Source organism: Carassius carassius, chromosome 32 (assembly GCF_963082965.1).
Source record: "Carassius carassius chromosome 32, fCarCar2.1, whole genome shotgun sequence".
Taxonomy (NCBI): Eukaryota; Metazoa; Chordata; class Actinopteri; order Cypriniformes; family Cyprinidae; genus Carassius; species Carassius carassius.
In genome coordinates this window covers 26,224,988-26,250,090 of record NC_081786.1, presented here as the reverse complement: position 1 = coordinate 26,250,090, position 25,103 = coordinate 26,224,988, and the positions used below count along the sequence as shown (strand labels likewise).

At 41.2% G+C, this 25,103-nt stretch overlaps 1 long non-coding RNA gene and 3 other non-coding genes across 5 annotated transcripts; all 4 read right to left on the bottom strand.

Moving 5' to 3' along the window:
- Window positions 1–424: 424 nt before the first annotated feature.
- On the bottom strand, window positions 425–6,941 carry LOC132113301 (uncharacterized). 2 transcript variants are annotated; one of them, XR_009425140.1, is made up of 2 exons: window positions 6,295–6,941; window positions 425–747 (listed from the first exon to the last, which is right to left on the bottom strand). It is a non-coding gene; the product is annotated as an uncharacterized LOC132113301 (long non-coding RNA). The 2 variants fall into 2 exon arrangements; XR_009425139.1 differs by lacking the exon at window positions 425–747 and adding an exon at window positions 3,852–4,187.
- On the bottom strand, window positions 788–906 carry LOC132113415 (5S ribosomal RNA). The gene has a single exon (XR_009425163.1). It is a non-coding gene; the product is annotated as a 5S ribosomal RNA (ribosomal RNA).
- LOC132113405 (5S ribosomal RNA) lies at window positions 4,228–4,346 on the bottom strand. The gene has a single exon (XR_009425155.1). It is a non-coding gene; the product is annotated as a 5S ribosomal RNA (ribosomal RNA).
- A 9,513-nt stretch (window positions 6,942–16,454) lies between the features above and the next one.
- On the bottom strand, window positions 16,455–16,573 carry LOC132113403 (5S ribosomal RNA). Its single transcript, XR_009425154.1, has one exon. It is a non-coding gene; the product is annotated as a 5S ribosomal RNA (ribosomal RNA).
- Window positions 16,574–25,103: the final 8,530 nt, after the last annotated feature.

Genomic DNA, 25,103 nt, shown 5'->3' with positions numbered 1-25,103 from the left:
AAATGAATATCAATAAATACAATCAATATTGGGTTCAGGCACTTTGAATGGAAGTAAACGGGCCTATTTTTGAACTTTAAAATCAGAAATGTCAGCTGGTTAAAATAAAACTAAACCAATTAAAATAAAGTAAAATAAAATATTGTGGTCATGCACTTTGAGTGCAGGTAATTTGGGGTGAATTTAGTGATTTTAAAACAGAAAGGGCATGTCTATGTTTTCCTAAAATGAATAAATATTTGCTAACGAGTTTAATGCTTCTTCTTTTTTTTTCTTTTTTTTTGATGAAAAACTCTTCTCCTGTTTCCAAGTACTGAAAAAGTGCCAAAAAGCTGAAATATTTCATTTGTTTACTTGCAAATCATTTGATCACACACCAACATCAGTGAAACATGAACATGATAATGTGTTTTTTTTGTGTGTGTGTTAATTTCTTGAAAAACTAACTTTAAATCTAAGAGGTTACATCTCCTGTGTAGTTTACCACTAAGGGGTTCGGATGACAATCAAATTTGGGAAGCTCCGTCTCAAGCTGAAGAGAGGAGCGTCATTTCCAAAAGAGCACGCGGTTTGTAGTAGAGAGAGAAAAGGCCTGTCTATCGCCTCCTGCAGGAGAAAGGAAGAATGAAGAGGCTGAGCTGTCCTTTGTCACACCGCAAACAGAAAGATGGCACAGAGAAGGACAAAACACACAAAAAACAAGGAGCAGCAAATCCGTTTAAACGTGTAAAGGAACTAGAATGAAAGCTGAGCCTTGGACAAGCGTGTTAGCTGAAGGAAAAGCAAAAACTTACAGCACCTGGTATTCCCAGGCGGTCTCCCATCCAAGTACTAACCAGGCCCGACCCTGCTTAGCTTCCGAGATCGGACGAGATCGGGCGTGTTCAGGGTGGTATGGCCGTAAGCGAGTACAACACTCAAGAGCGAGCTATTTAAAGAAGACACACCGGCAGGCCAAAGAGAAACAGACCCTTTTCCACTCAAGTGTTTTCAAGTCTTTTAAAAGTCTTCTCTCTTTTTTTAATATGAACTAAATTAAGGGAAAGAAATAAGTAACAATAAAAATATACATTTTAATAAATACATACATTCAGAAGTCAATGTCGCGGTGACGCACTTTGTGTGGAAGTAATTGGGGGCGTATTTTTTACTTTATCATCAGGAATGTCATCTGGTTACATGGGCGGATCTACAGGGGGGCCCCCACTCTAGAGCCTTGCCCCCCCAGCTGCCCCCCTAACTTTAATGATCCAAAAACTGTACTTACAAAAACAACCCACCACTATGTCCAATACATTTACCAAAAGTGAACAATTTAATTTTTAATTTTAAATGTATTATTCGCCCTTCCCCCCTGCCCCTCAAATACTTAGTTACGTCCCTGATTCAAACGTGCAGAGCGGCGTTCGCTCAGTCTGGCTCATACACACAGCGAGTCTGCTTCGGTGCGGTGGCCCTGCAACCAGAGACTGAACTGCCCCGGACAGATCCTCTGAAGGTGAAGTGAGTTTCCCCAGGTGTAGTTTAAACACACGTTTAACTTAAAGTTACATTTGTATGTATTGTATGTATTGTATGCTAAAGACGATTCAGCGTCAGCAAAAACAGCGAGTCTATTACGTTAGGCAAAATCAGCGGTCAAATCGCTCCCTCGTGATTTGTAAGAGCACTCTTCTCTTTGATTAGCCTGATTTTGATTTTAGTAAAGACAAGAACAGCTTAATAAAAATATAAAATATTGAGGGGCAGCGCTAGGGCTGGGCTAATGGGGCTTAAGCCCCGAAAGTTTTTAGTAAAGCCCCGAATATTTTGTTAAATTGTCTTTCTCACAGAGCAAAACAATTCATCAGAAAAACAAATGTGAATAAGATTACAGCGGCCGCGATTAACTAATCATGAACAGTGCATATTACATTTTTATTTATATTTTCCCTTTGCATTAAAGGTACTTTTGACGTGCTTTTGCAACGTTGAGCATTGTAGCCAATCACAGACATGTCTGTTGATCACATCGGCCAATCAGAGGCGTTTAAATGAGTCGCTGTGCTGAAGATGTGTTTTGCGCGAGCTCACCGAGTTCACGTTCGCAAACCTGTCATTATTATTGGCAATAAACTTAAGATGCAGATAAGAGATTCACTTGATATTATTATTGATGCTGCTCTGATGCACTACATTACGCAACGCTCTGTTTGTTGTTAGGAAGACTAAAAGTTCAGCAGTCTAGCTCATCAATGTCAAAATTATTAAATAAGTTAACAAATGCCTGGTAAAATGTAAGTAAATAATTTAATATTTGACTGTTTTACAATAGAAAAGTTCAACTTTTTTTATTTATTAATTAAATTTTGCCTTTTTGAATTGAAAATATGCTATAATTTCCTTGATTCATTTATGTAAATTAAAAAAAATATTACTTGCAAATAGTTACAATTATTTCACTAATACAACAAGCCTTTCTTTTTCTTTACTCTCTTAAATCGCTTTAATAATTAATTAATTACTTTAAATAAAAATACCCAATTTTAGTTTGAGCTGTTACGTTACAACACACAATACAGTGCCAGTTAGGAGATCTATCATTTGATTAGCTAAGCCTAAGCAGTCCTATTAAATCCAATTCCTCTCAGATATCACAGCAATGAAACCAGGTTACAACTGGCGAAATAACAAATACAATAGAATTAAGTAGTCTAAACATAACTGTGGTGTGTGTTGTGAATTAAAAAACGTTGTAGTGTGTAAGGGCATGATTAAACAATAACTACTGTAGTTTAAAAGTGTTTGTGTGTGTGTTTTTTTTTTAAAGCAATTCATATATAGGGATTCCATGTACCCCTGCCACCCTGCCAAGACCTCTTGCCACCCCTTTGCCCCCCCATGCAAATTTTTCTAGATCCGCCACTGTCTGGTTAAAATTAAATTAAATTCTAAATAAATTAATTAATAAATATTGCGGTGACTCACTTTATGTGGAAGTAATTGGGGGCATATTTTTTACTTTATCATCAGGAATGTCATCTGGTTCAAATAAAACCAAACCAAATAAAAAAATAAAAATAAAACAATATTGTGGTTAGGCACTTTAAATTGGATGTAATTTGGGGTGAACTTATTGATTTAAAAACAGAAATATCTTCTGGTTAAAATTAAATTAAGTTAAATTCTAAATAAATAAATAAAATATTGCGGTGACTCACTTTGTGTGAAAGTAATTAGGGCGTATTTTTAACTTTATCATCAGGATTGTCTTCTGGTTCAAATAAAACCAAATCAAAAAGAAAAGAAAAATAAAAGTAAACAAATATTGCGGGTAGGCATTTTAAATTGAATGTAATTTGTGGTGAATTTAGTGATTTAAAAACAGAAATTTCAAACCTGGTTAAATTGAATTAAATTAAAACAAAATGTTTAAATGAATTAATAAAATTAATATCAATGAATACAATCAATATTGCGTTGAAGCACTTTGACTGGAAGTAAATAGGGGCCTATTTTTTAACTTTAAAATCAGAAATGTCACCTGGTTAAAATAAAATAAAATAAAATATTGTGGTGATGCACTTTGAGTGCAGGTAATTTGGGGTGAATTTAGTGATTTTAAAACAGAAATGGCATGTATATATGTTTTCCTAAAATGAATAAATATTTGCTGACGAGTTTAATGAATCCTTTTTTTTTTTTTTTTTTTTTTTTTTTTTTTAGATGAAAAACTCTTGTCCTGTTTCCAAGTACTGAAAAAGTGCCAAAAAAGCTGAAATATTTCATTTGTTTACTTGCAAATCATTTGATCACACACCAACATCAGTGAAAAATGAACATGATAATGTGTTTTTTTTTTTGTGTGTGTGTGTTAATTTCTTGAAAAATTAACTTTAAATCTAAGAGGTTACATCTCCTGTGTAGTTTACCACTAAGGGATTGTTCGGATGACAATCAAATTTGGGAAGCTCCGTCTCAAGCTGAAGAGAGGAGCGTCATTTCCAAAAGAGCACGCGGCGCTCAAGAGTTTGTAGTAGAGAGAGAAAAGGCCTGTCTATCGCCTCCTGCAGGAGAAAGGAAGAATGACGAGGCTGAGCTGTCCTTTGTCACACCGCAAACAGAAAGACGGCACAGAGAAGGAAAAAACACACAAAAAACAAGGAGCAGCAAATCCGTTTAAACGTGTAAAGGAACTAGAATGAAAGCTGAGCCTTGGACAAGCGTGTTAGCTGAAGGAAAAGCAAAAGCTTACAGCACCTGGTATTCCCAGGCGGTCTCCCATCCAAGTACTAACCAGGCCCGACCCTGCTTAGCTTCCGAGATCGGACGAGATCGGGCGTGTTCAGGGTGGTATGGCCGTAAGCGAGTACAACACTCAAGAGCGAGCTATTTAAAGAAGACACACCGGCAGGCCAAAGAGAAACAGACCCTTTTCCACTCAAGTGTTTTCAAGTCTTTTAAAAGTCTTCTCTCTTTTTTTAATATGAACTAAATTAAGGGAAAGAAATAAGTAACAATAAAAATATACATTTTAATAAATACATACATTCAGAAGTCAATGTCGCGGTGACGCACTTTGTGTGGAAGTAATTAGGGGCGTATGTTTTACGTTATCATCAGGAATGTCATCTGGCTAAAATTAAATTAAATTCTAAATAAATTCATTAATAAATATTGCGGTGACTCACTTTGTGTGGAAGTAATTGGGGGCATATTTTTTACTTAATCATCAGGAATGTCATCTGGTTCAAATAAAACCAAACCAAACCAAATAAAAATAAAACAATATTGTGGTTAGGCACTTTAAATTGGATGTAATTTGGGGTGAACTTATTGATTTAAAAACAGAAATATCTTCTGGTTAAAATTAAATTAAGTTAAATTCTAAATAAATAAATAAAATATTGCGGTGACTCACTTTGTGTGAAAGTAATTAGGGCGTATTTTTAACTTTATCATCAGGATTGTCTTCTGGTTCAAATAAAACCAAATCAAAAAGAAAAGAAAAATAAAAGTAAACAAATATTGCGGGTAGGCATTTTAAATTGAATGTAATTTGTGGTGAATTTAGTGATTTAAAAACAGAAATTTCAAACCTGGTTAAATTGAATTAAATTAAAACAAAATGTTTAAATGAATTAATAAAATTAATATCAATGAATACAATCAATATTGCGTTGAAGCACTTTGACTGGAAGTAAATAGGGGCCTATTTTCTAACTTTAAAATCAGAAATGTCACCTGGTTAAAATAAAATAAAATAAAATAAAATATTGTGGTGATGCACTTTGAGTGCAGGTAATTTGGGGTGAATTTAGTGATTTTAAAACAGAAATGGCATGTATATATGTTTTCCTAAAATGAATAAATATTTGCTGACGAGTTTAATGCTTCTTCTTTTTTTTCTTTTTTTTTGATGAAAAACTCTTCTCCTGTTTCCAAGTACTGAAAAAGTGCCAAAAGCTGAAATATTTCATTTGTTTACTTGCAAATCATTTGATCACACACCAACATCAGTGAAAAATGAACATGTGTTTTTGTTAATTTCTTGAAAAACTAACATTAAATCTAAGGCCCTGTCCACAAGGACACGGGTATTTTTATAACCGTGACTTTTTTTACGCGGTTCGGCCTTTCGTCCACACGAAAACACAGTTTCAGGGCACCGAAACCGAACATTTTTGAAAACTACGGCCAGGGTGAGCATTTTCTGAAACGCCGGTTGCAGTGTTGTCGTGTGGACAGTATAACCGGGGTTTTTGCCTTGCGGTGTCAGAGTGTGCGCCGCTATCCGCTGTGTTTGACGTCAGATTGTGCGCTGCTGACTGCTTCTGATTGGCCAAGGTGACTTTACAATTTGGGTTATATCGCCGCCTGCTGGTGTGGCATGCTCTTTACAGCGCTTGATAGCATGTTTTGGCGTTTTCATGTGGACGGGATTTTTTTTTTAAACGCAGGAGGAAAAACTCCGGTTATAAAAATACCCGTGTCCGTGTGGACTAGGCCTAAGAGGGTACATCTCCTTTGTAGTTTACCACTAAGGGGTTCGGATGACAATCAAATTTGGGAAGCTCCGTCTCAAGCTGAAGAGAGGAGCGTCATTTCCAAAAGAGCACGCGGTTTGTAGTAGAGAGAGAAAAGGCCTGTCTATCGCCTCCTGCAGGAGAAAGGAAGAATGACGAGGCTGAGCTGTCCTTTGTCACACCGCAAACAGAAAGACGGCACAGAGAAGGAAAAAACACGCAAAAAAACAAGGAGCAGCAAATCCGTTTAAACGTGTAAAGGATCTAGAATGAAAGCTGAGCCTTGGACAAGCGTGTTAGCTGAAGGAAAAGCAAAAGCTTACAGCACCTGGTATTCCCAGGCGGTCTCCCATCCAAGTACTAACCAGGCCCGACCCTGCTTAGCTTACGAGATCGGGCGTGCTTTTTTTTTGTTTTTTTTTTTATCATCAAAAAGAACAAAATTAATATTTACATAAAATAAATAATTCAGTTTCACATCCTTGCATCTTCAAACGTGAATCATGTTTCAACCAAGGCATCTAGCACTTAAGCTATAGAATCAGTCCACATATGCATCATTCAAAATAAACATAAAACAAAACAAAGATTACCCACAGAGCCAGGACAAAACAACAAAATTTACCCAACTCATAACTCCAACTCATTTTTTTTTCTCAAAATTTTATACCCAACCCTTTTTTCCCTTCTATTCTAATCAACTTACTCCCTTCTACAAACGCTCTTTCAAATTCCTCATTAGGCAAATATTTCCACATCAAATACACATTTTTCCTAAAGATCATTTTGAACATTGCCATTACATCCACTTTTTTCCTATCATAATATGCCATGTTCCTCCTTACCCATATCGCATGTCTTGCATTACTTAAAACCATGTTCCATAAATTCACTTTACTATCCTTTCTATTCATGCTTATCCCGCACAAAAACAACTTTTTCCATTCCTCCCCTGCCACTTCTATCCCCATTCCTTTTTTCACTAACACTTTTACTGCAGCATGAAATGCTTCCAGCCCTTTACATTTACCAGTCCATTGTATTTCACATTTAAGTTCTTCCAAATCATCTTTACATTTATTCCAGGGAATACTCTTGGCCATACCTCCTCAGATGCAGGTGTTTTGATTTCCTTTTTCACCATCATCTTGTAAATTGTTTTAACGTTCAATTTTTGCAAAAAAATACTTTTTTCCTTTTTTATCCAAAACATACATTTCAGGAAATCCCCAATCTCCTACTTTCACAGTCTCTCTCTCAATCCTTTGTGCCCATCCTTCTGGTAGGCTCGTTTTGATATTTTCACATTCACAGTCCACTTTAGACATTTCAATTTCATCATCCCATCCCACCACACAATCATATATAGCCCTATTTGGCAAAAATCCTTCAACATACTCGTATGCCATATCTTTCACTTTTCTAACTCCCGCTCTCATAAACAATTTATTATAAAGAGTTTTCTCTCTCCTCTTTATTTTTGGGTTCAGAAATAATGGCTGGTTAAGCACTTGATTTATATTATCACAATCATAATTAACATTAACTAAAAACTCAGCCCAAGCACTAAACACTTCCTGATAAAACTCTGGCATTTTTCCAGTCATAGGTTTTTTAAAAGCCATAAACAATCCTTCCTCACCACATCCTCCCCCTTCATTTAAATAAGTTTTCATATATCCCTTCCACCCATACTCTGCTTTGTCACATAAATACTTTTTTATTGTTTTAACTCTTATTGCCTTCCTCTTAACCTCTAAATCTACCAACCTCAAACCCCCTTCCTCATAATCTGCTATCAATGTTTTTGTTGAAATTTTGATTCCTTTACCTCCCCACACAAAAGTATTCATAATCTCTTTTATTTCGTTCGATACCCAGTCTGGTATACTAATTGCTCCCATCACAAGTATTAATGAATTAACCACAACTACCTTTCCTCTTAATCTTAATTCTCTTTGCCTCCAGAAATTTAATACTTGTTTGATTTTATTTAAAACTCCAGTCCATGTGGCATCTCTAGCCTCCTTCATATTTACTCCTATATTCACTCCTAATAATTTTAAATGATCTTTCACTATTTTAAACTGCACATCTAACCCTTCTATCTCTACTCCTCCTACACTCATTATTTCCGACTTATCAGCATTTTTTTTTGCACCCGAAGCTTTTCCGTATATTTCCATCTGCATTCTTATTCTCTTGACACTCTCTATATCCCTGATAGTAAAAGTTGTGTCGTCTGCGTACTGGTGGATTACACTTACTCCCCCATACGGAATTGGAATCCCTCTTATTTCGTCATCATTTTTTATCAGAGATGCTAGCGGTTCCGCTGTTATTGAATATAACAATGCAGATAGTGGGCACCCTTGTCTGACCGACCTTTCTAATGGAAAGGGATCAGTTAATACCCCATTGATTTTGACACAGCTTCTAGCATTGTCATATATTAATTTTATCAATTTTCTTATCCTATCTCCAGACCCATACATATTTGTCTGCTCAATAAAACTGTGCTCCACCCTATCAAAGGCTTTATTCAAATCCACAGATAAAACCAATCCCCTTTTCCCGTCTTTTCCCATATTTTGATCAATGTCCCTTATTGTACAGATGGTATCCGCAATATCTCTCCCCACTATGCTGTACGCTTGGCTGGGCGACACAATACTCCCTACTACCTGTTTAATTCTATTAGCTATAATTTTTGTTAAAATTGTATAATCTGAATTTAGCAGACTCAAAGGCCTATAATTTTCCAACTTCAATGGATTCCCTTTATTTTTATATAATATGGTTATAATACCTAAGCCCATAGATGCCGGCATTTCCTTTCTCTCCTCCATGCCTTTATACACTTTTAACAGTATTGGCGCTAAGGTCACTATAAACGACTTGTAAAACTCATGGGTTAAGCCATCTGAGCCAGGACTTTTATTCTTTTTTGTCTGATTTATTGCATCCTTTATTTCTTCAATACTTATATCTCTTTCGCACATATTCTTCTCGTCCTCATCTAGCTTCTGTCACGGCAGGGATCCAATGAGGCACGGAGATAGAACCAAGTGCGGGTATGATATTTATTTAAAGGGTAATCCAAAGGGGTAAACAGTCCAGGCAGGGTCAAAACCAGAATATCCAAATATACAAGACACGGGGACAAGGCAAGGCAAGGCAAGATGACGGACATGAAATAACCTCAACATTAAACAAGGACTCCGTAACACAGACTCAGACAGACCGGGTATAAATACACAGAAGGATAATGAGGGAACAGGAGACAGGTGGGGAACAATCAATTACTAACAAGGAGGAAGGTGACCAAATAAGGGAACAGGAAGTGATAAGGTGACAGACACCGTGAGAAAGGGGGACATCTAGTGGAAACCCAGGGACACAACCCAGACACTGTGACAGTACCCCCCCTCTACGGAGCGGCTCCCAGACGCTCCACGACAGACACAAAACAGAGACCAGGAGGGAGGCGGACAGGTGGAGGCTCAGGGGGAGGGACGGAGGGCCAGAAAAAAAAAATCATGGGGAACAGATACCAGAAGTGTAGACACAAAACAGAGAGACCAGGAGGGAGGAGGACCGGAGGAGGTTCAGGGGGAGGGACGGAGGGCCAGGCTCACAGAGAGGAACAGGGACAGGAGTGAACACAAAAACAAAAAACAACATGAAGCCCCTCCAGGGCGGGGCAGAAGACCACACCGTCCATGTGGTGGAGACTGGAGTCCCCCAGGGTGGAGCAGAGGACCACCACAACCGTGTGGTCAGGGCGGAAGCCTCCCAGGGCGGAGCAGAAGACCACCACAACCGTGTGGTCAGGACGGAAGCCCCCCAGGGCAGAGCAGAAGACCACCACGTCCTTGTGGACGAAGCCAGAGTCCTCCAGGGCGGAGCGGAAGACCCCCACAACCGTGTGGTCAGGACCAGAGCCCCCCAAGGCGGAGCAGACCTCCGTGCGGCTGGATCAATGGGACAACGAAACTCTGGTAATCCCCTGGTATCCTTACTGGACTCCAGAAGATTGGTGCTGGCCTGACACTGCTCATGAAGATCATTGGTGACTTGCATTTGCTCATGAAGATCAATGGTGACTTGCCTTTGTTCATGAAGATCAGAGGTGACTTGACTCAGTCCTTGAAGATCAGAGGTGACTTGACTCAGTCCTTGAAGACCACCGGTGACTTGACTCAGTCCTTGAAGACCACCGGTGACTTGACTCAGTCCTTGAAGACCACCGGTGACTTGACTCAGTCCTTGAAGACCACCGGTGACTTGACTCAGTCCTTGAAGACCACCGGTGACTTGACTTGACTCTGAAAGGTCAACGGTGACCAGCCTAGTCTCTGGAGGATCCGCGGTGACTAGCCCTGACTCAGGAGGATCAGCGGTGACTAGCCCTGACTCTGGAGGATCAGCGGTGACTAGCCCTGACTCTGGAGGATCAGCGGTGACTAGCCCTGACTCTGGAGGATCAGCGGTGACTAGCCCTGACTCTGGAGGATCAGCGGTGACTAGCCCTGACTCTGGAGAGTTCACTGGCACCTGACTCGACTCTGGAGAGTTCACTGGCACCTGACTCGACTCTGGAGAGTTCACTGGCACCTGACTCGATTCCGGAGGGTCAATTGGCACCTGACTCGACTCCGGAGGGTCAACTGGCACCTGACTTGACTCCGGAGGGTCAACTGGCACCTGACTCGACTCCGGAGGGTCAACTGGCACCTGACTCGACTCCGGAGGGTCAACTGGCACCTGACTCGACTCCGGAGGGTCAACTGGCACCTGACTCGACTCCGGAGGGTCAACTGAGACTCTCATCCTGTGCAACGGCACTGGGCAAGCAGCCATCTTGGGCCATGACTCTGGACAGGCGGCTCTCTTGTACTGTGGTGCTGGGCTGGTGGCCATCTTGTACTGTGGCGCTGAACCGGTGGCCAATTTGGGCATTGGCGCTGGGCTGGCGGCCATCCTGTACTGTGGCGCTGGACCGGTGGCCAATCTGGGCATTGGCGCTGGGTTAGCGGCCATCTTGTGCTGTGGCGCTGGACTGACGGCCATCTTGTGCTGTGGCGCTAGGCTGACGGCCATCTGGTGCTGTGGCGCTAGGCTGACGGCCATCTTGGGTTGTGGAGCTGAACCGGTGGCCAATTTGGGCATTGGCGCTGGGCTGGCGGCCATCTTGGGCTGTGGTGCTGGAACGGTGGCCAATTTTGGCATTGGCGCTGGGTTAGCGGCCACCTTGTGCTGTGGTGCTGGACCGGTGGCCAATTTGGGCTGTGGCGCTGAACCGGTGGCCAATTTGGGCATTGGCGCTGGGCTGGCGGCCATCTTGGGCTTTGGCGCTGGAAAAGTGGCCAATTTGGGCATTGGCGCTGGGTTAGCGGCCATCTTGTGCTGTGGCGCTTGGCTGTTAGCCATCCTGGGCAGTGGTGCTGGGCTGGTGGCCATCTTGGGTTGTGGCGCTTGGCTGGTTGCCATCCTGGGCAGTGGTGCTGGGCTGACGACCACCCCGCCGGAAGAGACCGAAGTGGCTGGGGCATCCCACCGAAGCCGATGCTGCAGGTAGCGCACGAATTCCCAGAATTCCAGTGTCTCTAACTGCGCCATCTCCTCATGAGACACTGGATCATCCAGCCCGCCATTGAAATAGTCCTTGAGGGCCGCATCGTTGTAGCCCATGCCCTCGGCCAGGGACCAGAACACCTGAGCCAGGGCACCCACTTCATTGCCCTCTTGGCGGAGGGCGATCAACCGAAGGTACTTGGTTCGCCGCTCCGCCATCTTGGCTGGGGAACGGAAAAATTACATACCGCTGGTTCCTAGTGTGACGGAGTCCTTCTGTCACGGCAGGGATCCAATGAGGCACGGAGATAGAACCAAGTGCGGGTATGATATTTATTTAAAGGGTAATCCAAAGGGGTAAACAGTCCAGGCAGGGTCAAAACCAGAATATCCAAATATACAAGACACGGGGACAAGGCAAGGCAAGGCAAGATGACGGACATGAAATAACCTCAACATTAAACAAGGACTCCGTAACACAGACTCAGACAGACCGGGTATAAATACACAGAAGGATAATGAGGGAACAGGAGACAGGTGGGGAACAATCAATTACTAACAAGGAGGAAGGTGACCAAATAAGGGAACAGGAAGTGATAAGGTGACAGACACCGTGAGAAAGGGGGACATCTAGTGGAAACCCAGGGACACAACCCAGACACTGTGACAGCTTCACATTAACATTACTCAAGACTTCATTCACACACTCTTGTTTTACACCCTCCCTCTTAAATAACTCTCTATAAAAATTCTCTACTTCTTCTATTATCCCCACAAAATCATTTATTTTTTTTCGCCTTTTTTATTTTCCAGCTCTAAGATCTGATTTCTCCTCTGCTTTTTATTTTCTAAATTGAGGAAGAACTTTGTACTTCTCTCTCCCTCCAAAGCATACTGAGCTCTGCTTCTTATTATTATTCCCTTGCTTTTTTCCTTTTCATACTCTTCTAATTCTGTTTTTAGCCTCATAAAGCCCTCTTCACCATAATCAGGATTATTTCTATTTTTTTAGCTTCTTGTTTTAAAGCATTTTCCAATACTTCTACTTTACTCCTCTTCATAAAATCCCTCTGTTTTGAGTATCTAATACTTCTTTTTTTAATTTTCCTTTTCATTTCCTCCCACCACTCACATATATTTTCCTCATATACCGGGTTCTGCATTTCATACTTTATACATTTTACAATGCTTTCCTTAATTTAAACACCACACTCCCCCTCCCCTCTTCTCCCCTGTAACACATATCTTAACTGTCATCACAGCATGATCTCTTAAACCAACAAAACTATATTTCACATTTTTTACATATTTTAGTATTTCTCTTTTCATCAAACATAAATCTATACGTCTCTGTTTCAAGTTACCCATCACCATTTGTCTTCTCGAAAATTCTCTCTTATATGGATTCTCTTCCCTCCACACATCAACTATATCATCACTCCGCATCCACTCTAATAAGATTTTTCTTGACCCATCAGTTAAAATTGGCACTACTTGAAGCGTCCAGTCTCGAGCACCATACATTAAGTCCCCAACCACTATACACTTTCCTTTACATAGTGTCTTTATTTCATTAAAGACTTCTTTTCTGTCAACCTCTACATTCGGTGCATAAATATTTATAAGCCTAAACAATTCATTGCAAAACATAAATTCAAGCCCTAACAATCACCCGCTTCCATCTTTATAAATCTGTTTCACATTTTGCACTCTTTCTCTTTTTGTCAAAATGGCCTCTCCACAGGCGTTTACTTTCCCGTGACTTACATAAATTTCTCCCTCCCATTTCTTTTTTATATTATCCATTATGTACCCTGTCCAGTGCGTCTCTTGTAAACATAGCACATCAGCTTTTAACAATCTCTTCACCCTCTCAAACTTATTCAGGTCTCTTAACCCATTACTGTTTAAACTCACAATGTGCAAAGCACCCCACATTATGATTATAAAAAAATAAAAAAAATAAATAATTATATATATACCCATTCAAATTAATTCAAGCTCTTACTTTCTGCCTTGTGCTCCTCCGCTCTTTTCTTCTTTCTTTTATTCATCATACTTTTCCCCTCACTCGTGTCCATATCTTCCTCCGCGTTTGTCACAAGATTCTCTAGCACTTGTTCCTCCTTTCCTCCCCCCTCATCTTTCTTCATTCTTTTCCCCCTCAAATGTACTACTTCCTTCAACTCACCTTCATCTTTACTTTTAACCTTATTCCGGTCTCCATCTTCACACTCCAGATCTTTAGGATCCATCTCTTTACCAGGCGTACACTCTTTCTTTTTTCTCTCTCTCATCCGCTGCCCTAATCCTACCTCCCCTTGGCTGTTCTCACTTCCAATATCTTCCCATGTCGTCGCTGTCTCTTCCTTTCCCCTGGAAATTTGGATCTCCTCTCCTTCTACATTTAAACTCTCTTCCTCTTTGCTCTTCTCCACCTCGTATAGATCCGACGTTTCCTCCTCGCTGTTCTCCTCTTCCATCACTGCCAGCGTTTCACACACACAGCGTCCTGGTCGCATTCCGCACACGCCACAATTCTCCTCCTTGCACTCTCTTGAATAATGTCCTTGTTTATCGCATCTAAAACATCTAAAGCTCGGGCATTCCCTCACAACATGCCCCAGTTGTATACACAGACGGCAAACCTTGACTTGTCGATCGTGTATAACCCTGAAGTGTTCAGTCCCACTGAGCGTTTCAAACTTCGTTGAGTAAGGCAAAGATTTAACGACATTGTTGAACTTGACTTTTAAAAACCTTGTCCCATCCGCAATGTCAGTTCCCGGCCACATTCTCCACTTTATTTTAGACGCTGCCATTACTCCCCAATCCTTTAGTTTTTCCAATATTTCTTCGTCTTGAATGTACATGGGCAGTCCTAGAAAAGAAACGACCATCTCCATGCAATCCACTTCTTTTACCATAACACAGCTTTTTTTTATCATCAAACCATCCAAAATTTTCTCTTTTGCTCTCACATCCTCCATTGTTAATTCATACTCTTTTGGAGACTTATATCTACAACCAATAACTCCTCCGCGCTCTTCTTTCACAGTCTTCAACAGTTCCATCATTGTGATTCTGTCCTCCCCTTCCATCTCCACCAACACCGTCAGTTCTTTATCATAACTGCGCTCCTCACCTTATGCGTCCCACATGTTTCGGTCTCTTTCCTTATCCAATTGTCCAGCCATGTCTCCTCCTTTGTTACTAGAAGTGTTTATCCTCAAACAGCAAGAGCTGCTTGAGGATTAGACGGCCGCAAACTGCACGCACTGTTTTGCAACAATTATCTCAACCAATTCGAAAGAAAAAAAACTCCAACTCCACACAAGCAAACACACTCCTTCTCCCTTCTTGCTTTTCTTGCTGTACCACTTCCTGTCACCACTACGAGCTCAGGGTGGTATGGCCGTAAGCGAGTACAACACTCAAGAGCGAGCTATTTAAAGAAGACACACAGGCAGGCCAAAGAGAAACAAACCCTTTTCCACTCAAGTGTTTTCAAGTCTTTTAAAAGTCTTCTCTCTTTTTTTAATATGAACTAAATTAAGAGAAATAAATAAGTAACAATAAAAATATACATTTTAATAAATACATACATTCAAAAGTCAATGTCGCGGTGACACACTTTGTGTGGAAGCAATTGGGGGCATATTTTTTACTTTATCATCAGGAATGTCATCTGGTTCAAATAAAACCAAACCAAACCAAATAAAAAAATAAAAATAAAACAATATTGTGGTTAGGCACTTTAAATTGGATGTAATTTGGGGTGAACTTAGTGATTTAAAAACAGAAATGTCTTCTGGTTAAAATTAAATTAAGTTAAATTCTAAATAAATAAATAAAATATTGCGGTGACTCACTTTGTGTGAAAGTAATTAGGGCATATTTTTAACTTTATCATCAGGATTGTCTTCTGGTTCAAATAAAACCAAATCAAAAAGAAAAGAAAAATAAAAGTAAACAAATATTGCGGGTAGGCACTTTAAATTGAATGTAATTTGTGGTGAATTTAGTGATTTAAAAACAGAAATTTCAAACCTGGTTAAATTGAATTAAATTAAAACAAAATGTTTAAATGAATTAATAAAATTAATATCAATGAATGCAATCAATATTGCGTTGAAGCACTTTGACTGGAAGTAAATAGGGGCGTATTTTTGAACTTTAAAATCAGAAATGTCACCTGGTAAAATAAAATAAAATAAAATATTGTGGTGATGCACTTTAAGTGCAGGTAATTTGGGGTGAATTTAGTGATTTTAAAACATAAAGGGCATGTCTATATGTTTTCCTAAAATGAAAAAATATTTGCTGACGAGTTTAATGCTTTTTTTTTTTTTTTTAGATGAAAAACTCTTGTCCTGTTTCCAAGTACTGAAAAAGTGCCAAAAAAGCTGAAATATTTCATTTGTTTACTTGCAAATCATTTGATCACACACCAACATCAGTGAAACATGAACATGAGAATGTGGTTTTTTTTTTGTGTTAATTTCTTGAAAAACTAACTTTAAATCTAAGAAGGTACATCTCCTGTGTATTTTACCACTAAGGGATTGTTCGAATGACAATCAAATTTGGGAAGCTCCGTCTCAAGCTGAAGAGAGTAGCGTCATTTCCAAAAGAGCACGCGGCGCTCAAGAGTTTGTAGTAGAGAGAGAAAAGGCCTGTCTATCGCCTCCTGCAGGAGAAAGGAAGAATGACGAGGCTGAGCTGTCCTTTGTCACACCGCAAGCAGAAAGACGGCACAGAGAAGGAAAAAACACACAAAAAAACAAGAAGCAGCAAATCCGTTTAGAAGTGTAAAGGAACTAGAATGAAAGCTGAGCCTTGGACAAGCGTGTTAGCTGAAGGAAAAGCAAAAGCTTACAGCACCTGGTATTCCCAGGCGGTCTCCCATCCAAGTACTAACCAGGCCCGACCCTGCTTAGCTTCCGAGATCGGACGAGATCGGGCGTGTTCAGGGTGGTATGGCCGTAAGCGAGTACAACACTCAAGAGCGAGCTATTTAAAGAAGACACACCGGGCAGGCCAAAGAGAAACAGACCCTTTTCCTCTCAAGTGTTTTCAAGTCTTTTAAAAGTCTTCTCTCTTTTTTTAATATGAACTAAATTAAGGGAAAGAAATAAGTAACAATAAAAATATACATTTTAATAAATACATACATTCAAAAGTCAATGTCGCGGTGACGCACTTAGTGTGGAAGTAATTGGGGGCATATTTTTTACTTTATCATCATGAATGCCATCTGGTTAAAATTAAATTAAGTTGTAATGAAGAGAAATAAATAAATGGAATTTAGGTTTTATTAATGTACACGCCCCTTAATTTGAGTAAATGGTTGTGGCTTAATTAAATTAAAGTGTACAGCTGATGTGGGAGGAGATGATGATTATTTAAGGATGTTTTGAGTACTGTTCGAGAGAGATTCCGCAAGCTCTCACTTGTGGGGAAACGTTAGAAGGCCGCTCGGGATAATTAGTATGTCCGGTGGTGAAAATAGGCAGTCAGTGGTGGGGTAAATGTGTTAGACAGTTAGGGATACGACTTTGGGCTAGGAGAGCTTGTGACCAATGTAACTGTTTAAGATAATACCGAGATTGGAGAAGCTGATTAGGTCTATCGAGGGATGTAATTGATAAAGATCTCACGTGTATCCTCTTCACCTGATGTGAGCTTGGCTGCTCTGCATGTGGACTCATAAACTGATAATTGAAGATTTCCTGTGTATCCTCCTCGCCTGACGTGAGCTCTTCCACTTTGCATATGCCAATTTTGGCTAAAAAGGGGGGTTATGTGTTTTATGAGATAGTGTTATGTTTTAACAAATAATAAAGAATTGTGTGTAAACTGCCATCTGAGTGTGCTGGTCTCTGCCTTCCCTGACCTTCGTGCGGTTGTTACACTGATGGCAGCGGTGGGATTTAATCCCTAACTATAATAAAACAGCCGGACGATGGAGGGCAGAGATAGGCACAGGGATGTGTCAGTGGCTACCTTATCTACCTCAGCAATTGTAAATGAACCGTCATCTTCAGCCCCAGCTGCATCATCAAACATGTCTTTGGCACGTACAGTGTTTATGCCGGAGACCTTTACCGGTGCGGGTTGAGAATGGTCTGATTGGAAGGAACAGTTTGAGATGGCAGCTGTGGTGAGTAATTGGAATGACGGAATTAAATTTAAATTTATGTCACTCTTATTATCGGGGCGAGCTCGAGATATCTATAGTGGTCTTTTGGTAGAGACCAAGCGCAGTTATGTTTTATTAAAAGATGCTTTAGGTAAATGTTTTGAACCATGTGAAACCGCAGAATGGAATCGCGTTAGTTTCTCGTCACGCAAGCTCATGCCGAACGAGACTTTACGTGAGTTTGGTAATGCACTGCGGAGGTTGGTGACTAAGGCATATTCTTCAGTAGGTGCAGATACACAGGATTGATTGGCTAGTGATCATTTTATTGCACGTGGGAAATGGGGAGACTCATATTTGATTACGTAGTATTAAACCGATTACTTTAAAAGAAGCAATTAATATTGCAAGTGAATTCGAACTTATTCAGCGATTAGAAGAATGTACAATTACCCCTGATGCACGAGTTCGTGGTCTACACCTTTCTGCGGCAGAAAGTAAGGTAGATTCGCTAATGGAGGTGGTGGATGCGCTTCGTAATGAAGTTCAGACATTGCAAAAATCTGTACAACTTTGTGAGGCAGTTCCCACATTTTTAAAGAATAGCAATGTTGAAAAAGAGCTGTCGGTTGATGGGAAAACAGATTCCCCTCTTGTTTGGCAATAATAATGGTATGCAGCCCTGTGATGTGATTGTGCACGTTGATACATCTGTTCCACCTCGTAGTGAAGTCTTGATTACAGGGGCAGTGGAGGGGGTATCTGATAGTTTGCAGGGCATGTTAGAACCATCTTCCTCCCTTTATAACCATTGCGACCTTTTGGTGGCAAGGGTAGTGTGTCAAGTGGAGAAGGGTATTCTGCCCATTCGTGTAATAAATGTCACTGATGACACCCATATTTTAAAGCGTGGGATGAAAGTGGGGAAGTTATTTTTTGATGTTGTGGTAAAGGGAGGAGACTTGGCTATGGGTAAGAGGCCTACATTCTCTGTACACTTATAGATACGCTAAATTGACACGAAAAAGGCTTTGGGGAGGCTGAAACACGCCCAGTGCATGAGTTATTGTGTAAGAATTTGTTTTTAGCGTGAGTGATAAAGATTTAGGGCGGACGCAATTAATAACGCATCAGATCGAGACGGGGGATGCCAAACCCATTAAATTACCTCCGCGCCGTGTTCCCCTTCATCTGCAAGATAAGGTGATGGAGCATATTAAGGGTATGCAGGCAAATGGAAATTTACAGCCGTCGTGTAGCCCGTGGGGCGTGCCTGTGGTCCCTGTATGAAAGAAGGACGGGACCCTTCGATTTTGCGTGGATTATAGGCGGTTGAATGATGTAACACGGAAGGATGTGTATCCCCTACCGCGTATTGATGATGCATTGGACAGCCTTGCCCATTCCCGGTGGTTTTAAACTCTTTACCTTGCCAGTGGATACTGGCAGATCATGGTGTATCCTAGAGATAAGCATACGAACGCTTTTGTAACATGACAGGGGCTATTTTAATTCAACGTTTTAAGTTTCGGTTTGTGCAATGCACCGAGTACGTTCCAGTGTCTTATGGACTTGGTGTTAGCGGATTTACAGTGGACTACTTGCCTTGTTTATTAAGATGATATTATTGTTTTTGGGAGAACATTTGGGGAACATCTGCAACGGCTGGAAGAGGTTCTTGGTAAATTATGGCATGCGAACCTGAAGGTTAAACCCTCTAAATGTACATTGTTTGCCGTTATTTGGGGCACGTTATATCTGCTGATTGAATAAGAGCAGACCCAGTTAAAATAGATGCGGTGAGACAATGGCCTGTACCGAAAAATCAAACTGAAGTTCGGAGTTTTGTGGTGTTGGCATCTTATTATCGGCGATTTATAGAGGGGTTTGCTGAAATTGCGTGACCCTTACATCGTCACAGGAAGAAAGGTCGGACATTTAAATGGGATGGTGAGTGCCAGCGGTCATTTTTACAGCTTAAAACAGCCCTTGTGACAACTCTAGTCCTTGCATATCCTGACCCGCACAAGGCATTCATTTTAGTCACTGATGCGAGTGATGTGGGCATCGGTGCAGTTTTGTCACAAGAGGTGGATGGCTTGGAGCGGGATGTGGCGTATGCTAGTCGAGCTTTAACAAAACAGGAACGCAGGTATGCCACCACGAAAAAGGAGTTGCCTAGGCTATGTTCACACTGCAGGCTGAAACGACCCAATTCCGATTTTTTTGCCCCTATGATTCAAGATTCAAGATTTTTATTCACATACAAAAATTATATATAGCATACATAACCAGCAGTGAAATGTGAGTCAAGTCCGCTCCATGCGCAGTGCAATTATTAAAGAAAACAACACAGATGAAAATATACATAAATATAGCTATGTAAGAATGAAATAAAAGTAAACAATAAAAATATAAGAATAAAATATAAAAAAGATGTATATTGTAGAATTAAATATAGAAAACAAAATAATGTGCATGAACGTAAACTGTAGTCTTAAATATTAAGATGTACAGGGATGTACAATGTGCATATATGCATTTTACTGTGGTCTTAAATATTAAGATACACAGGAATGTACAAGAAGCAAATGTGCAAACACGGTGACACTGTCAGTGTGTCTATGTGAGGTAGTGAATAAAGTGAAAAAGATAAAGTGAACATTAAGTGGAGGCATGAGGATGTTAAGGGGCTGGTTAAGAGATTAGGAGTCTGATGGCCTGGGGGAAGAAACTCCTCCTGAGTCTCTCGGTTTTTGCCATCAGGCAACGGTAGCGATACACTCAATACACTTTCTATAGCCCCAGAATAGAAAGTTTTCAGGATTGCTGGTGAGACCCTGAATTTCCTCAGCTGTCGCAGATGGTACAGTCTTTGCCTGGCTTTATTAACCTGTGTTTGAATGTGAGTAGTCCAAGTCAGGTCCTCTGAGATGTTTACACCAAGGTACTTGAAGCTGCTCACCCTCTCCACAGGGGTCCCACTGATCATAAGAGGAGTATAGGGCTGCTGCTGTTTCTTCCTGAAGTCCACAATCAGCTCTTTAGTTTTGCTCACATTCAGAAAGAGACAGTTGTCCTGGCACCATAATGTTAATTTCTCTACCTCATCCAAGTATGCGGTCTCATTATTGTTGTGAATGAGGCCCAGAACCACAGTATCATCAGCAAATTTGATAATGGATGTGGAGCTGTGCGAAGACACGCAGTCATGTGTGTAGAGAGAGTAGAGCAGGGGACTCAGGACACAGCCCTGTGGGGCTCCTATGTTCAGGGTGATGGAGCTGGAGGTGTACTGGCCTAGTTTCACCACTTGAGGTCTGCCGGTGAGGAAATCAAGAATCCAGTTGCAGAGTGAAGAATTCAGGCCAAGGTCTATGAGTTTAGAAGCTAGCTTTATGGGGACTATAGTATTAAAAGCTGAGCTATAGTCAATAAGTAGCAGCGTTACATAGTTCCTGTTATTGCTGTCAATGTGTGTGAGAGAAGAGTGCAGGATGTGAGAGATGGCATCATCAGTGGATCTGTTTGGGCGAAGAGGGTCCAAAGTATCCGGTATGGAGGAGCAGATGACGTTTTTAACCAGTCCCTCAAAGACCTTCATGACTATTGATGTGAGGGCAACTGGACGATAGTCATTCAGACAAGAGGGTTTATTGTTTTTAGGCACAGGGATGATGACCGATTTTTTTGAATGAGGTGGGAACCACCGATGTAGCAAGAGACTCATTAAAAATGGATGTAAACAAACCAGCGAGCTGATCAGCGCAGGACCGCAGAACACGGCCAGAAATCCCATCAGGTCCGGCTGCTTTCCTTACATTCACTCGCTTTAGTGGCCTCCGAACCTCGTCCTCCGACACGGTGATCGCATGATGATCGCTGATCTGACTGCTGCTTCCTGACGCGCTGATCGGCAGACTCACACTGCTTAGATTGTTTTCAAAGCGGCCGTAGAAAGTGTTTAGCTCGTCAGCCAGCAACGGATCTGCTCTCACCTCTGCAGAGGATTTATTTCCAAAGTCACAGATGGTCCTTAGTCTTTGCCACATGCGTCGGGAGTCATTTAGCTGGAAATGTGACTCTATGCGTTCCCTGTATCTGTGTTTGGCGGCTCTTACTGCCCGCCGGAGAGCATAGTACGATGCTTTGTACTCGCTCATGTTTCCTGACAGAAGACCGGCGTTGTAAGCAGCAGTGCGTTTGTTTACTGCTGCACGGATTGATCTGTCCACCCACGGTTTCTGATTTGAGAATGTCCTTGTAGTTATTGTATCAGTGGCTTGTTCGGCTAGCATGTTTACAAAGCTTAACGCTACATCCGTGAACTCGCTGACGTCAGATGAACTTGCGCGAAACATGTCCCAGTCTACGTCATCAAGAGCTGCCTGTAACGTTGCTTCTGATTGGGCAGACCATCGCGTCACCACCCTCTGCACCGGGGGATCTTGAACGAGCCGTTGTTTATATTCTGGTGTGAGGAAAATGGCGGCATGGTCCGAACTGCCGAAAGCCGGTAGTGAGCGAGCTTTGTAGGCATTCTTAAACTGAGTGTAGCAATGATCCAGTGTATTCGGTCCTCTGGTTGGACAGGATACATGTTGATAAAAATTAGGCATAACTTGCCTGAGTTTGGCTTTGTTAAAGTCCCCAGCAATGATAATAGCAGCGTCAGGATGTTTGTTGATGTAGCCGCTGAGCGCATCGTGAAGCTCAGACAAAGCCAAACCGGTGTCTGCTTGTGGTGGGATGTAAACAGCAGTTATGATGATCGATGAAAACTCCCGAGGCAGATAGAATGGGCGGCAAATAATGGTTAAATGTTCCAGATGAGGCGAGCAGGAGCACGACAGTGTGGAGATATTCCTCGGGTCACACCATTTCTTGTTAATCATGAAACACACTCCTCCGCCTTTGGATTTGCCAACCTCGGCTGTCCTGTCCATCCGTAAAACAGAGAAGTTTTCAGACGGCGTTACAGCAGCGTCCGGGACCAAGGGCGTGAGCCATGTTTCAGACAAACAAAGGATGTTACAGTCCCTAATGTCCCGTTGGAAACTTATCCTGGCTCTAAGATCGTCCATCTTCTTCTCCAGAGACAAAAGTGTTTCTTTGTCATATATGATCAGTGCAGAGGTAATGTGTGTAAAAAGAGAAAGCAAAAGTAGGTAAAAAAGTAAATAAAAACATAATCTAAGCGGAGCGACCTGGACGGCGACCGGACTCGGCGGCGCCATCTTGTTTTCAGATACAGGTCGTTGTATGCGACCTGTATCTGATCTTTTCATGACAGTCTGAACGACACAGATCCGATCTTTTCAAATGTGACCCAGGCCACTTGGGTATGTGGTCCTGAATCCGATACGTATCCGATCTTTTGAAATGCGACCTCTGTCTGAACGGCCAGGCCACATGTATCCAACCCGTATGTCATTGATACGCTACAAACGTCATACGTCTGCGGTGAAGTAGGTGGGAACGAGAAGATAAACTGATGAATTCTGTATTAGGGAAGCCACTCACATCAGTATCCCACCACTCCTGGCTGCGACTCCGCACCCACACGTTTCTCTGTACCGACGTTGCTAACACTGCTCCACAAAACGCCATGGCCAAAAACCTTGCTCTCCTCCTTCTTTTTAATTTTCTTCTTAAAACGAGAAGATTGTAATTGTGCTGGCTCCGTTGGGAAAATAACTTTAATATTGCAAAAAGAGCTCCGCTGTTGAGTACACTGTTGTTGACATCCATGTTTAACGTTAGCTACTTCCGCAAACAACGAGTGACGTCATTGAGCGTCGAGTACTCTTCTGCGCATGCGGGTCACTTCTAGGTCATTTCATGTTTACACAGGAGATCACAAAAGGTCGCATTTAATTGGAAATGAGCATTAAGCCTTGCAGTGTGAACATAGCCTTAATTTGGTGGTATTAACTAAATACTTTATATTGCAAGAATTTATATTGCATACTGATCATAGCTCCTAAAGGTGGCTTCATAATTTTCAGGGGCTGGAAGGACAGCTGGCCAGATGGGTGGAACAGTTGGCCAGTTTTAAATATAAGATTGTGCACCGCCCCTAGGCTTTTACACTTGCCATCATTTGGTGCCAAGTGTGAAGATTTTTCAGATCCACTTCTGGAGGTTAGTACTTCTGTGTGTGCTGTATGTGCAACGGCTCCTTCAGAGATTGAGGATGAGTTGGTGGGGGCGCAGAAGAAGGATGCTGTTTTACAGCTTGTAGAACAGCTGTGGTCGCGGGGGGAGGAGGGGCGTTCTGAAGCACAGACAATAGTGGAAGTGAGAGGGTTTTTGCCCGTGTAGGATCAGTTGAAGTTTGAGCGAGGGCGGTTAGTGCGTAAACCGCCTCTTAATACAGATGCTGCATTAAAAAGTCAGGTGGTTCTTCCGAAGGTGATGGTTCCAGAGGTTTTGAAAATGTTGCATAATTCTGCTACGGGTGGTCATCTAAGTTTGCAAAAATTACAGGCGAAAGTGAAAGACCGGTTCTATTGACCTGGGTGGTTTGAAGATGTAAGGAAGTGGTTTAGGGAATGTACCGAATGTGCATCTCATAAATTTGCAGCATTGAACGTTTGTGCCCCGTTGCAGCCCTCTTTTGTCTCTCGGCCTTTTGAACGTGTAGCGTTAGACATCTTGATTTCAATGCTTGAGTTTGTTGTTATTGAGCGGGTTACGGATGTTTTGTATCGAATAGCCCCAAAAGAAAAAGGGCTTGAGTGAGTTGTGCATTTTAATCGTCTTAAGACATATGTTTTTAATTCATTTGCAGGAAGGCCTAAATTGCAGAGTGTTGAGGACTGTTCGAGAGAGATTCCGCGAGCTCTCACTTGTAGGGAAACGCTAGAAGACCGCTCTGGATAATTAGTATCTCCGGCGGTGAATATAGGCAGTCAGTGGTGGGGTAAATGTGTTAGACAGTTAGGGATACGACTTGTCTTCTGGTTAAAATTAAATTAAGTTAAATTCTAAATAAATAAAGAAAATATTGCGGTGACTCAATTTGTGTGGAAGTAATTCGGGCGTATTTTTAACTTTATCATCAGGAATGTCATCTGGTTCAAATAAAACCAAACCAAACCAAAATAAAAATAAAAAATAAAAGTAAACAAATATTGCGGGTAGGCATTTTAAATTGAATGTAATTTGGGGTAAACTTAGTGATTTAAAAACAGAAATTTCAAACCTGGTTAAATGAAATGAAATTAAAACAAAATGTTTAAATGAATTAATAAAATTAATATCAATGAATACAATCAATATTGCGTTGAAGCACTTTGACTGGAAGTAAATAGGGGCCTATTTTTTAACTTTAAAATCAGAAATGTCACCTGGTAAAATAAAATAAAATATTGTGG